This window comes from Sphaeramia orbicularis, unplaced genomic scaffold (genome assembly GCF_902148855.1).
Source record: "Sphaeramia orbicularis unplaced genomic scaffold, fSphaOr1.1, whole genome shotgun sequence".
Lineage (NCBI taxonomy): Eukaryota > Metazoa > Chordata > Actinopteri > Kurtiformes > Apogonidae > Sphaeramia > Sphaeramia orbicularis.
In genome coordinates this window covers 141,680-156,679 of record NW_021941607.1, presented here as the reverse complement: position 1 = coordinate 156,679, position 15,000 = coordinate 141,680, and the positions used below count along the sequence as shown (strand labels likewise).

Sequence of the window (15,000 nt, the reverse complement as noted above, 5' to 3'; positions counted from 1 at the left end):
ATCTACCGGTGGTTCTCCAGTGGTCACTAATATAAGAACACAAAGCTGATTGGTCCTTTGGTTGAACAGGTCTAAATTTCCACCCAATCAAAATTACAAGTGTCCCCCTCCCGAGATGAAACGGTCAACTAGCTGTCAATCAAACTTTAGCGCTGGTTTGCTGCCTGTCATTGGAGAGGGGCGGGGCCCAGGATGAGCCAGATGCCAGGCAGGAAGTGGGTTTAGCCCCGCAACCATGTGGGCGGAGTTTAGTCAGGAGTTATTTTCACCAACAATGAGGCACGGACTTCTGTTTGACTAATGTGAAAGACCAGTGTGTGTGTGTGTGTGTGTGTGTGTGTGTGTGTGTGTGTGTGTGTGTGTGTGTGTGTGTGTGTGTGTGTGTGTGTGTGTGCGTGCGTGCGTGCGTGCGTGCGTGCGTGCGTGTGTGTGTGTGTGTGTGTGTCTGATTTGTGGCGCGTTCTGGAAGTCAGTAAAAGATGCAACGTGGAGCAGAACAATCCGTGTATCATTCGTTCATTCGTTTTTCAATTTAAAACCAAAAATGAAAAAAACAAAAAAACGACTTGTTTTTTTGTTTTTCGTTTTCAAAACCAGGATGAAAAACGGATAACGGTTCGTTTTTCCATTTCCCGATTTTGTGCTCAAATGAAAAATGGACAAAACGGATAACAACCGTTTCATCTGATTTTGCTATTTTCAATATAGTTAAGTTGCCTGACCCGGAAGTAGTCGTAATCAGGGAAAAATAAACAAACGGAATCGTGGCCGGTGTCCTGTCTACCTGTCGAGTTGAGCTACTGACGCCTAAACGTTTTCACAGTTTAAATGACCATCGATTTGTGCTCCTCCAGGCAGAAGTGAGTCATATTTTGTAAGTATATTTCTTTTATAGTGCCTTTTGAGCAGTAAGCACGGAGGCAATTATGTGCATGTGCACGAAAGATAGACGTAGAATATTGAAGTGAGATGATAATAGCATAAGGAAGTCCTCATTGTATGATATTAGCCTGAAGTACGTGGGTCACCTCGGTGTTAATGGCGTTTAGATTATTGTCTAAGTTAGTTCAACGAACGAGAACAATGGTAGCCTACTACTTAACTGACTAAATCTATGTGAACAGTTCCCTTCACTACCCACACTTGTGTGAATTATGTTATGATTCCATACATGCTGAGGACGAGTAGGCTAGGTTTGGAAAACCAAAGAAATGCCTGACTGCACAAATACCTCCATACCTAGTTCCCCAGTCTGTCTTCTTTGTCATTTATCATATGCACATCTCTAACTTGTGTGGGTGTACGTGTATTAAAGTGGCTGAATGTGGCTTTTACAAAAAATGTGTTTTGTGTGTTTTCTAGTTTTTCCATTTGTGAAGGCTTATAGGTATGGAGCAGAGGTGACAGGAGAATCTACATGACCTGTCTGAGAGGAAACACCCAGACAGGTCAAAGAAATCTCAGAAATTAAGATGAAGGAGATATGCTGAGAGGTTTAGACTAAAAGGTGAGTCGGCAAAGGTGTATTCAAATATATCTATGTTTTGGTAAAATGTCTTTGTTTATATGTACTTTATGAATGTTCAGTGCAGGACAGCTCTTCTATGGGAACACAAAGATGATCCAGTCCCCAACAGAAGCCAGATCACTGGCTGGATGATGATGGAAGTGACAATTCAGACAAAGTATTACCAAACCACAATGTGGTTTTTTCCCTATTACTGATTTTTTTTGGGTGTGTGTGCTTGTTTTTGTAATACAGGTAATTGATGCATACATTCATATCCTTGTTGAAAAACAGCAGGTAAATGCTGGATGTAAAACTATATTGTTCTCAATGCATGTGTACTTAATACACTATACACTCAATACACACGAACTAACACACACTTAATTTTTTTTAACAGGGATCCATTCATCAGCTCTGTGCTGTGGTAGCTGGAAGTTTGTTTTCCAGAAGATTTCAGCCTCTTAGAAAAGCAATCTATTTGTTTGTTTTTATCTAGCCATATCACCTAACACCAGTAACCTGAATTAACAATAATTTGATATAAAACCCATTCTTCAGATGAAATTTCCAGTGTTAAAAAGATGGATTTGTCCTGTAAATGTAGGTGCTCACTGGATTTTAGTGGTTTTCTACTATTTTCCTCAGACCTATTTCTGAGATGTGTGTGTGTGTATATATATATATATATATATATACATACATACATATATACATGCATTTCAGTTGACCTGATGCATGTCCTAGTGTGATGGAATAACATAAATACAGTAATCATTTATAGATGGTCACCATGTCACAGAGGACACTGCTACTTGTTGATCCAGACAAGTATATTGTGTATTTTGTATGCTTGTTATGCTTTTTAAACGATAATTAGGAATTTCTTGAGGATGGTGGGCCATGAAGTCCAAGGAGATAAATGGACTGTAAAAACTGTTCACCACAACAAGCAGCAAGATGCCAGTAGGTGTGGGATTTAGGTGTTAAAGGTAAAGATTTGAATTCAGACTGTTTGTAGTAAACTGTTTTTTTTCCCTTTATGTTAGCCAGTCATATGTAACTGAATGCCTAAAATGCCATTTTGCAGTTTGCAGAAGGATTTCTCAACAATGGAGACATCACAAGCATCCAGACCCATCCTGCAGAGGCTTTAAAGGCTCAATGGGAAGCAGCATGTGCCCTCCTACAGGTTGGAGGTCTGTGGGAAGAAACATGAAGCCATCACAGATGGGATAAATACGGACACCACATGTCCCTCACAAGATCAAACTAGTGAATATAGTGTATATATCAAATAAAGTTGACTTGATTTGAATGTAATGTTTCTTCTGTTGTCCCATGTTCAATGTGTCGAGTATCACAAAGGTGAGGTGTGTTACCTGTAGTAGGAGCTTTATTTAATAGAAGTTATAAGTGTCTAAATGAACTACCTTTACCCATATTCATATGAATAAGTAAATAATGGTGTTTATATAGTAGGAGCTTTATTTAATAGAAGTTATAAGGGTCTAAATGAACTACCTTTACCCATATTCATATGAATAAGTAAATAATGGTGTTTCTATAGTAGGAGCTTTATTTAATAGAAGTTATAAGTGTCTAAATGAGCTACCTTTACCCATATTCATATGAATAAGTAAATAATGGTGTTTCTATAGTAGGAGCTTTATTTAATAGAAGTTATAAGTGTCTAAATGAACTACCTTTACCCATATTCATATGAATAAGTAAATAATGGTGTTTATATAGTAGGAGCTTTATTTAATAGAAGTTATAAGTGTCTAAATGAACTACCTTTACCCATATTCATATGAATAAGTAAATAGTGGTGTTTCTATAGTAGGAGCTTTATTTAATAGAAGTTATAAGTGTTTACATGAACTACCTTTACCCATATTCATATGAATAAGTAAATAATGGTGTTTATATAGTAGGAGCTTTATTTAATAGAAGTTATAAGTGTCTAAATGAACTACCTTTACCCATATTCATATGAATAAGTAAATAGTGGTGTTTATATAGTAAGAGCTTTATTTAATAGAAGTTATAAGTGTCTAAATGAACTACCTTTACTCCTATTCATATGAATAAGTAAATAGTGGTGTTTCTATAGTAGGAGCTTTATTTAATAGAAGTTATAAGTGTCTAAATGAACTACCTTTACCCATATTCATATGAATAAGTAAATAATGGTGTTTCTATAGTAGGAGCTTTATTTAATAGAAGTTATAAGTGTCTAAATGAACTACCTTTACCCATATTCATATGAATAAGTAAATAGTGGTGTTTCTATAGTAAGAGCTTTATTTAATAGAAGTTATAAGTGTCTAAATGAACTACCTTTACCCATATTCATATGAATAAGTAAATAATGGTGTTTCTATAGTAAGAGCTTTATTTAATAGAAGTTATAAGTGTCTAAATGAACTACCTTTACTCCTATTCATATGAATAAGTAAATAGTGGTGTTTCTATAGTAGGAGCTTTATTTAATAGAAGTTATAAGTGTCTAAATGAACTACCTTTACCCATATTCATATGAATAAGTAAATAGTGGTGTTTCTATAGTAAGAGCTTTATTTAATAGAAGTTATAAGTGTCTAAATGAACTACCTTTACCCATATTCATATGAATAAGTATAATGGTGTTTCTATAGTAGGAGCTTTATTTAATAGAAGTTATAAGTGTCTAAATGAACTACCTTTACCCATATTCATATGAATAAGTATAATGGTGTTTCTATAGTAGAAGGTTTATTTAATAGAAGTTATAAGTGTCTAAATGAACTACCTTTACCCATATTCATATGAATAAGTAAATAATGGTGTTTCTATAGTAAGAGCTTTATTTAATAGAAGTTATAAGGGTCTAAATGAACTACCTTTACCCATATTCATATGAGTAAGTAAATAATGGTGTTTATATAGTAGGAGCTTTATTTAATAGAAGTTATAAGTGTCTAAATGAACTACCTTTACCCATATTCATATGAATAAGTAAATAATGGTGTTTCTATAGTAAGAGCTTTATTTAATAGAAGTTATAAGTGTCTAAATGAACTACCTTTACCCATATTCATATGAATAAGTAAATAATGGTGTTTCTATAGTAAGAGCTTTATTTAATAGAAGTTATAAGTGTCTAAATGAACTACCTTTACCCATATTCATATGAATAAGTAAATAATGGTGTTTCTATAGTAGGAGCTTTATTTAATAGAAGTTATAAGTGTCTAAATGAACTACCTTTACCCATATTCATATGAATAAGTAAATAGTGGTGTTTATATAGTAGGAGCTTTATTTAATAGAAGTTATAAGTGTCTAAATGAACTACCTTTACCCATATTCATATGAATAAGTAATAGTGGTGTTTCTATAGTAGGAGCTTTATTTAATAGAAGTTATAAGTGTCTAAATGAACTACCTTTACTCATATTCATATGAATAAGTAAATAGTGGTGTTTATATAGTAAGAGCTTTATTTAATAGAAGTTATAAGTGTCTAAATGAACTACCTTTACTCATATTCATATGAATAAGTAAATAATGGTGTTTCTATAGTAGGAGCTTTATTTAATAGAAGTTATAAGTGTCTAAATGAACTACCTTTACCCATATTCATATGAATAAGTAAATAGTGGTGTTTCTATAGTAAGAGCTTTATTTAATAGAAGTTATAAGTGTTTACATGAACTACCTTTACCCATATTCATATGAATAAGTAAATAATGGTGTTTCTATAGTAGGAGCTTTATTTAATAGAAGTTATAAGTGTCTAAATGAACTACCTTTACCCATATTCATATGAATAAGTAAATAGTGGTGTTTCTATAGTAGGAGCTTTATTTAATAGAAGTTATAAGTGTCTAAATGAACTACCTTTACTCATATTCATATGAATAAGTAAATAATGGTGTTTCTATAGTAAGAGCTTTATTTAATAGAAGTTATAAGTGTCTAAATGAACTACCTTTACCCATATTCATATGAATAAGTAAATAATGGTGTTTCTATAGTAAGAGCTTTATTTAATAGAAGTTATAAGTGTCTAAATGAACTACCTTTACTCATATTCATATGAATAAGTAAATAGTGGTGTTTCTATAGTAGGAGCTTTATTTAATAGAAGTTATAAGTGTCTAAATGAACTACCTTTACTCATATTCATATGAATAAGTAAATAATGGTGTTTCTATAGTAAGAGCTTTATTTAATAGAAGTTATAAGTGTCTAAATGAACTACCTTTACCCATATTCATATGAATAAGTAAATAATGGTGTTTCTATAGTAAGAGCTTTATTTAATAGAAGTTATAAGTGTCTAAATGAACTACCTTTACTCATATTCATATGAATAAGTAAATAGTGGTGTTTCTATAGTAAGAGCTTTATTTAATAGAAGTTATAAGTGTCTAAATGAACTACCTTTACCCATATTCATATGAATAAGTAAATAATGGTGTTTCTATAGTAAGAGCTTTATTTAATAGAAGTTATAAGTGTCTAAATGAACTACCTTTACCCATATTCATATGAATAAGTAAATAGTGGTGTTTCTATAGTAAGAGCTTTATTTAATAGAAGTTATAAGTGTCTAAATGAACTACCTTTACCCATATTCATATGAATAAGTAAATAGTGGTGTTTCTATAGTAGGAGCTTTATTTAATAGAAGTTATAAGTGTCTAAATGAACTACCTTTACCCATATTCATATGAATAAGTAAATAGTGGTGTTTCTATAGTAGGAGCTTTATTTAATAGAAGTTATAAGTGTCTAAATGAACTACCTTTACCCATATTCATATGAATAAGTAAATAGTGGTGTTTCTATAGTAGGAGCTTTATTTAATAGAAGTTATAAGTGTCTAAATGAACTACCTTTACCCATATTCATATGAATAAGTAAATAGTGGTGTTTATATAGTAGGAGCTTTATTTAATAGAAGTTATAAGTGTCTAAATGAACTACCTTTACCCATATTCATATGAATAAGTAAATAATGGTGTTTATATAGTAAGAGCTTTATTTAATAGAAGTTATAAGTGTCTAAATGAACTACCTTTACCCATATTCATATGAATAAGTATAATGGTGTTTCTATAGTAGAAGGTTTATTTAATAGAAGTTATAAGTGTCTAAATGAACTACCTTTACCCATATTCATATGAATAAGTAAATAATGGTGTTTCTATAGTAAGAGCTTTATTTAATAGAAGTTATAAGGGTCTAAATGAACTACCTTTACCCATATTCATATGAATAAGTAAATAATGGTGTTTATATAGTAGGAGCTTTATTTAATAGAAGTTATAAGTGTCTAAATGAACTACCTTTACCCATATTCATATGAATAAGTAAATAGTGGTGTTTCTATAGTAGGAGCTTTATTTAATAGAAGTTATAAGTGTCTAAATGAACTACCTTTACCCATATTCATATGAATAAGTAAATAGTGGTGTTTCTATAGTAAGAGCTTTATTTAATAGAAGTTATAAGTGTCTAAATGAACTACCTTTACCCATATTCATATGAATAAGTAAATAATGGTGTTTATATAGTAAGAGCTTTATTTAATAGAAGTTATAAGTGTCTAAATGAACTACCTTTACTCCTATTCATATGAATAAGTAAATAGTGGTGTTTCTATAGTAGGAGCTTTATTTAATAGAAGTTATAAGTGTCTAAATGAACTACCTTTACCCATATTCATATGAATAAGTAAATAGTGGTGTTTCTATAGTAAGAGCTTTATTTAATAGAAGTTATAAGTGTCTAAATGAACTACCTTTACCCATATTCATATGAATAAGTAAATAATGGTGTTTCTATAGTAAGAGCTTTATTTAATAGAAGTTATAAGTGTCTAAATGAACTACCTTTACCCATATTCATATGAATAAGTATAATGGTGTTTCTATAGTAGGAGCTTTATTTAATAGAAGTTATAAGTGTCTAAATGAACTACCTTTACCCATATTCATATGAATAAGTAAATAATGGTGTTTATATAGTAAGAGCTTTATTTAATAGAAGTTATAAGTGTCTAAATGAACTACCTTTACCCATATTCATATGAATAAGTATAATGGTGTTTCTATAGTAGGAGGTTTATTTAATAGAAGTTATAAGGGTCTAAATGAACTACCTTTACCCATATTCATATGAGTAAGTAAATAATGGTGTTTCTATAGTAGGAGCTTTATTTAATAGAAGTTATAAGTGTCTAAATGAACTACCTTTACCCATATTCATATGAATAAGTAAATAATGGTGTTTCTATAGTAAGAGCTTTATTTAATAGAAGTTATAAGTGTCTAAATGAACTACCTTTACCCATATTCATATGAATAAGTAAATAGTGGTGTTTATATAGTAGGAGCTTTATTTAATAGAAGTTATAAGTGTCTAAATGAACTACCTTTACTCCTATTCATATGAATAAGTAAATAGTGGTGTTTATATAGTAGGAGCTTTATTTAATAGAAGTTATAAGTGTCTAAATGAACTACCTTTACCCATATTCATATGAATAAGTAAATAGTGGTGTTTCTATAGTAGGAGCTTTATTTAATAGAAGTTATAAGTGTCTAAATGAACTACCTTTACTCATATTCATATGAATAAGTAAATAGTGGTGTTTATATAGTAAGAGCTTTATTTAATAGAAGTTATAAGTGTCTAAATGAACTACCTTTACCCATATTCATATGAATAAGTAAATAATGGTGTTTCTATAGTAAGAGCTTTATTTAATAGAAGTTATAAGTGTCTAAATGAACTACCTTTACCCATATTCATATGAATAAGTAAATAGTGGTGTTTCTATAGTAAGAGCTTTATTTAATAGAAGTTATAAGTGTCTAAATGAACTACCTTTACCCATATTCATATGAATAAGTAAATAATGGTGTTTCTATAGTAAGAGCTTTATTTAATAGAAGTTATAAGTGTCTAAATGAACTACCTTTACCCATATTCATATGAATAAGTAAATAATGGTGTTTCTATAGTAAGAGCTTTATTTAATAGAAGTTATAAGTGTCTAAATGAACTACCTTTACTCCTATTCATATGAATAAGTAAATAGTGGTGTTTCTGTAGTAGGAGGTTTATTTAATAGAAGTTATAAGTGTCTAAATGAACTACCTTTACCCATATTCATATGAATAAGTATAATGGTGTTTCTATAGTAGGAGCTTTATTTAATAGAAGTTATAAGTGTCTAAATGAACTACCTTTACTCATATTCATATGAATAAGTAAATAGTGGTGTTTCTATAGTAGGAGCTTTATTTAATAGAAGTTATAAGTGTCTAAATGAACTACCTTTACCCATATTCATATGAATAAGTAAATAATGGTGTTTATATAGTAAGAGCTTTATTTAATAGAAGTTATAAGTGTCTAAATGAACTACCTTTACCCATATTCATATGAATAAGTAAATAGTGGTGTTTCTATAGTAAGAGCTTTATTTAATAGAAGTTATAAGTGTCTAAATGAACTACCTTTACCCATATTCATATGAATAAGTAAATAGTGGTGTTTCTATAGTAAGAGCTTTATTTAATAGAAGTTATAAGTGTCTAAATGAACTACCTTTACCCATATTCATATGAATAAGTAAATAATGGTTTTTATATAGTAAGAGCTTTATTTAATAGAAGTTATAAGTGTCTAAATGAACTACCTTTACCCATATTCATATGAATAAGTAAATAATGGTGTTTATATAGTAAGAGCTTTATTTAATAGAAGTTATAAGTGTCTAAATGAACTACCTTACCCATATTCATATGAATAAGTAAATAGTGGTGTTTCTATAGTAAGAGCTTTATTTAATAGAAGTTATAAGTGTCTAAATGAACTACCTTTACCCATATTCATATGAATAAGTAAATAGTGGTGTTTCTATAGTAAGAGCTTTATTTAATAGAAGTTATAAGTGTCTAAATGAACTACCTTTACCCATATTCATATGAATAAGTAAATAGTGGTGTTTCTATAGTAAGAGCTTTATTTAATAGAAGTTATAAGTGTCTAAATGAACTACCTTTACTCCTATTCATATGAATAAGTAAATAGTGGTGTTTCTATAGTAGGAGCTTTATTTAATAGAAGTTATAAGTGTCTAAATGAACTACCTTTACTCATATTCATATGAATAAGTAAATAGTGGTGTTTATATAGTAAGAGCTTTATTTAATAGAAGTTATAAGTGTCTAAATGAACTACCTTTACCCATATTCATATGAATAAGTAAATAATGGTGTTTATATAGTAAGAGCTTTATTTAATAGAAGTTATAAGTGTCTAAATGAACTACCTTTACCCATATTCATATGAATAAGTATAATGGTGTTTCTATAGTAGGAGGTTTATTTAATAGAAGTTATAAGTGTCTAAATGAACTACCTTTACCCATATTCATATGAATAAGTAAATAATGGTGTTTCTATAGTAGGAGCTTTATTTAATAGAAGTTATAAGTGTCTAAATGAACTACCTTTACCCATATTCAAATGAATAAGTAAATAATGGTGTTTCTATAGTAAGAGCTTTATTTAATAGAAGTTATAAGTGTCTAAATGAACTACCTTTACTCATATTCATATGAATAAGTATAATGGTGTTTCTATAGTAGGAGGTTTATTTAATAGAAGTTATAAGTGTCTAAATGAACTACCTTTACCCATATTCATATGAATAAGTAAATAATGGTGTTTCTATAGTAAGAGCTTTATTTAATAGAAGTTATAAGTGTCTAAATGAACTACCTTTACCCATATTCATATGAATAAGTAAATAATGGTGTTTCTATAGTAGGAGCTTTATTTAATAGAAGTTATAAGTGTCTAAATGAACTACCTTTACCCATATTCAAATGAATAAGTAAATAATGGTGTTTCTATAGTAAGAGCTTTATTTAATAGAAGTTATAAGTGTCTAAATGAACTACCTTTACTCATATTCATATGAATAAGTAAATAATGGTGTTTATATAGTAGGAGCTTTATTTAATAGAAGTTATAAGTGTCTAAATGAACTACCTTTACCCATATTCATATGAATAAGTAAATAGTGGTGTTTATATAGTAGGAGCTTTATTTAATAGAAGTTATAAGCCTGCATAAATATGTTACCTGTAGTGGGAGCTTTATTTGATAGAAGTTATAGGCCTGTCAAAATTAGCTTCCTCTACCCATATTCATATGAATAAGTAAATTATGGTGTTTTTCTGCAGTAGAAGCATCATTTCATTTTCAAATAGGCGTGTCAAAACATAAGGTCGCATGTTTTGACGGGGTAGCGTCAATCGCTAGACGTCGCTGTCGAAATAAGCTACTGGTAGCTGCTCGACGGAGCAGGATGGCTTGATACGTGCGCGAAGCGGGGAGCACAGCTCAGTTCTGAGTTTTGTAAACGAAACCAGTTCCATGATCCTCAAAGGGAACTGATTCAGAAATCCTTAAAACGGAACGGGTTCCTTAAACGGAGCTCCAGCCTGGATCAGCCACTACTGGCCCACTGACTGAGAAAATCAGAGCCGAATTTTTATTTTGTCATAGTACAGTATAAAATTAGTTTTTAAAAACTGGCTCTGTTTTTCCTAATTAACGAGATACTGTTTTCTAAAAAAAAAAAAAAAAAAAAAAAAAAAAAAAATTAAATTCAAAATTGTTTATTTCTCCCAAGTAACGACTACTTCCGGGTCAGACAACTTAACTATATTGAAAATAGCAAAATCGGATGAAACGGTTGTTATCCGTTTTTTCCATTTTTCATTTGAGCACAAAATCGGGAAATGGAAAAACGAACCGTTATCCATTTTTCAGTCTGGTTTTGAAAATGAAAAACAAAAAAACAAGTCATTTTTGGTTTTAAATTGAAAAACGAATGAACGAATGATACACGGATTCAGAACTTCACCAAAGTTCACAGCAACTGTTCTGGAGGTTCTCCAGTGGGAATCAGCCTCCGTGAACAGAAGGTAAAAGAGCTGAAAACTCCAGTCCAAACCAACAGTCCATGTTCAGTAAACTGACCAGGACCAGCTTCAGCAGAACCATCAGTGAAGTGGGTCACATCCTGGACCAGCACAAACATATGTACACTATCTGCGCATGCGCTCAGACAGCTGCAGTCGGACCTGAACAGGTGCGCCTGCGTTTGACTCCAGTGTGATGACTGTAGAAGTGACGGGGACGGTGCATTCATGTGCACAAAGTTCTGCTTTTAATTCATATGTTTTGACAAAATATGTGAATTTAGAAAAGGTCAAATCCTTCAGAAAAACAGCAGCACATGCTGGTGAAGTTTTATTGTGTGAGTGACAGCGTTCCTTTTCACAGTTTCAGAGTATTAAAAATGCACATACAGGTGTGTATTATTTGTTTTTAATAATTCTATAAAAATATGCAGGATTGTTCCATTTCATAATTTCTGACATAGTATTAAAATATTTAGGAATACAGCAGCAAAGGCTTGTATTTGTTTTGTTTTTTTTCTACGTTTGATTTTCTTAATTAAAGTAAAATAATAGTTTCATATTAACATTTTTTAAGTATTGTAAATGTTAAAACAAAGATATATAAATAAATAAAATAAATGAAGAGCACAATGTTACAAACGTATGATACAAAATATGAGTATGTATGAAAAATAGCTATGTAAATAAATGTTGTTAAATTAGAGTAGCCCTCCGGCAACTTCATTATGTAAAAGTAGCCCACAGAGGAGAAAAGGTTGGAGACCCCTGCTTTAGAACATCTTGTTGCATCAGAAAATCAGGGCTAATGTGGTATTTGATATTAAGCCCCCCCCCCCCCCCCCACACACACACACACACACACACTTACAGGCATAAACGTGCCCCTTTAACCCTTACAGAGCCAAAGGTGCACCTTTAACCCTTACAGAGCCAAACGTGCACCTTTAACCCTTACAGAGCCAAACGTGCCCCTTTAACCCTCACAGAGCCAAAGGTGCACCTTTAACCCTTACAGAGCCAAACGTGCACCTTTAACCCTCACAGAGCCAAAGGTGCACCTTTAACCCTTACAGAGCCAAAGGTGCACCTTTAACCCTTACAGAGCCAAAGGTGCCCCTTTAACCCTTACAGAGCCAAAGGTGCACCTTTAACCCTTACAGAGCCAAAGGTGCACCTTTAACCCTTACAGAGCCAAACGTGCCCCTTTAACCCTTACAGAGCCAAACGTGCACCTTTAACCCTTACAGAGCCAAACGTGCCCCTTTAACCCTTACAGAGCCAAACGTGCACCTTTAACCCTTACAGAGCCAAACGTGCCCCTTTAACCCTTACAGAGCCAAAGGTGCACCTTTAACCCTTACAGAGCCAAAGGTGCACCTTTAACCCTTACAGAGCCAAACGTGCACCTTTAACCCTTACAGAGCCAAAGGTGCACCTTTAACCCTTACAGAGCCAAACGTGCACCTTTAACCCTTACAGAGCCAAAGGTGCACCTTTAACCCTTACAGAGCCAAACGTGCACCTTTAACCCTTACAGAGCCAAAGGTGCACCTTTAACCCTTGGTCACGTTAGTGCAGTGGTTCTATTCCCTTCCTTCGGGCTCAGTCAAACAGGGTGTGGTCTGAACACAAATGTGTTCATGTTACGTCACTGGGTGGTGGTGTTTGTTTGTCAGGATCAGAGGAGCTGGGAGATGAACAGACAGATGGTGAGAACAGAGAAAGGTTTTAATCCTGGAGTGACATATGGACCTCCTCTGTCCTCCTGCCCCCCCCACCCCCCCCTTTACTGACACAGGCCTCACATTCACTTCTGTTTCCACACACTGGTGTCCTCAGCTCCACACACACATGACCTACAGTCCTGCATTCACCTTCAAACCTACACCTGCTGACTGCACACACACACACACACACACACACACACACACACACACACACACACACACACACACACACACACACACAGGGTGGGGAAGCCAAATGTACAATATTTTGAGGCAGGGATTGAAAGACAGTGTATGACCAGTTAGTTTATTGAAAGTCATGAGAATTTATTTGCCACAAGAAAATGTCCATAATAGAAAATGTTTTTATTCTCTGTGTCCTCCTTCTTTCTCAATAACTGCCTTCACACGCTTCCTGAAACTTGTGCAAGTGTTCCTCAAATATTGGGGTGACAACTTCTCCCATTCTTCTTTAATAGTATCTTCCAGACTTTCTGGTAATAGTTTTGCTCATAGTCATTCTCTTCTTTCCATTATAAACAGTCTTTATGGACACTCCAACTATTTTTGAAATCTCCTTTGGTGTGACGAGTGCATTCAGCAAATCACACACTCTTTGACGTTTGCTTTCCTGATTACTCATATGGGCAAAAGTTTGTGAAAAGGTATGGATAATAGTGTTAGGTATGATTATGACATCAGTATATGTTTGGGTTCAAAACAATTGACGTAGTGTCTGCTGAGAAAAAACAACTAAATGTTCAGTGTACATTTGGCTTCCCCACCCTGTACACACACACACACACACACACACACACACACACACACACACACACACACACACACACACACATATGAAACATGTATTTGGGTTTAATGAATAATACAAATGAAATGACAGTAAGAGTGAAAGAGACACAATGTGTTTGTGTTCAGACTGAACAGAACAGAAGGATTTACCATCCACCCATCCATCCATCCATCCATCCATCCACCCATCCATCCATCCACCCACCCATCCATCCACCCATCCACCCACCCATCCATCCATCCACCCACCCGTCTGTACAGAACTCTTCTTTCATTCTGAATGTCACTCAGTGGTTTCATCGTTCAGTCGAGCAGCAGGAATGTGTTGAATGATTACTGATGTAGACACACACACACACACACACACACACAACTGTGTGTGTATGTGTGTGTGTGTGTGTGTGTGTGTGTGTGTGTGTGTGTGTTGGCTTTCTCTGCAGATCTATGGCTGAGGACATTTTTGATCCCCTCCATTCAAACCCTGTCTGTGTCCATGTCCTCATCCTCACGTCACAACTGTCCACTGTGTGTCCATCAGTCTGTGGACATATTTATCTGTAGTTTAACAGAATTTCACTGTTTATTTGACAGATTTTTCCTGTATTTTTCAGATACAGAAAAACATCAATGAAATGACAAAACCAGACTGTGATTTTACATGTCAAATGGAAAAGAACAGGAAAAAACTGAAACTGTGAAGAACCAGAAAATTTAAATTTTTTAACAGAATTTTTTTTTTCTTTTCAGAGAAATACAGTTCAAATACATTTGCAAATGTATCATAATTTCACAAATATTTCTTTTCTATTTATGAGATTAAACTGTTAATTTAAAGTTTGATACTGTAATAAATAGATAAATACATAAATAAATAAATAAATAAATAAAACCAGATAAAATTACTGACAGTTAACAGTAACAGAAGTATTAGTTCTGTCAGTTGAACCAGACTTGTT

General features: G+C 32.8%; 1 protein-coding gene and 1 long non-coding RNA gene across 3 annotated transcripts in view; one reads left to right on the top strand and one right to left on the bottom strand.

The window, feature by feature from the left end:
- Window positions 1-15,000, bottom strand: part of LOC115416447 (glycine receptor subunit alpha-3-like) — a 207,926-nt gene that overhangs the window by 69,384 nt on the left and 123,542 nt on the right. The gene's annotated exons all lie outside the window — the stretch shown is intronic.
- LOC115416448 (uncharacterized) lies at window positions 823-2,815 on the top strand. Of its 2 annotated transcripts, none has more exons than XR_003934979.1 (4): window positions 823-874; window positions 1,363-1,507; window positions 1,588-2,499; window positions 2,598-2,815. It is a non-coding gene; the product is annotated as an uncharacterized LOC115416448 (long non-coding RNA). The 2 variants fall into 2 exon arrangements; XR_003934981.1 differs by having other exon boundaries at window positions 831-860.